Source organism: Oryx dammah, unplaced genomic scaffold (assembly GCF_014754425.2).
Source record: "Oryx dammah isolate SB20612 unplaced genomic scaffold, SCBI_Odam_1.1 HiC_scaffold_2, whole genome shotgun sequence".
NCBI classification, from domain to species: domain Eukaryota; kingdom Metazoa; phylum Chordata; class Mammalia; order Artiodactyla; family Bovidae; genus Oryx; species Oryx dammah.
Window position 1 is genome coordinate 89,699,712 of NW_024070186.1, and position 754 is coordinate 89,700,465.

A 754-nucleotide genomic window follows, 5' to 3' on the forward strand; every position below is an offset into this window, starting at 1 on the left:
CTGGCTCTGAAAATTATGTGTAAAATGAAATTATTTGGAGTGGAAGGATACCAGAAGGCTGATATTCTACTGATCCCCTTTTTGGATCAGTAGAGCTTTTTCAACCAATGCCACTCAAGCACCATGAGGCAAAATTATTAATTCATCCAATATATCTTGGCCACTAGATGTGTTTCAGTCACTTTCCAGGTGCTGGGAATATGATGCTGGACAAGACAAATGTCTTCCTAAAGCTTCCAATCTAAATAATCACAAAGGTGGCTATGGACAGCTTAACAAATGTGACTTGGTATAACCAAGAGGAATTACAAATTCTTTGGGAAAATTTGGGGAGGAGAGGGATACATGAATCTGGGGTTGGGAGGAAGTCCTTTTAAAAGAAAATGAAACTCAAGTTGAGACCTGAGAATTTTTAAGTTAGGTAAATTAAGGATAGAGCACACTGGGAGCAGAGTTGGAAGAGTTCTTAAAAAGCCTGAATCTACTTACTGACTACGCTCATACTTGACTTCAGATTTCTGCTATGTAGTAGCCAGCTAATCTCAGCAGGTGTCTCTTTCCTATTCTGAGATCAATATTTCTCTACACTTCCAGACTTTTCTGACCCTCCTTATCCTCTTATTTAGAATACTTCTTCTTCCTCATCTTATGTTAACCAGCATTCTTTATCTTGAAAGAAGCATATCTACCATCTCATATGGTACTGCCCTTGAATTTGGGGCAAGAGGCATCCCACCATGGACTTCCAGTTTGA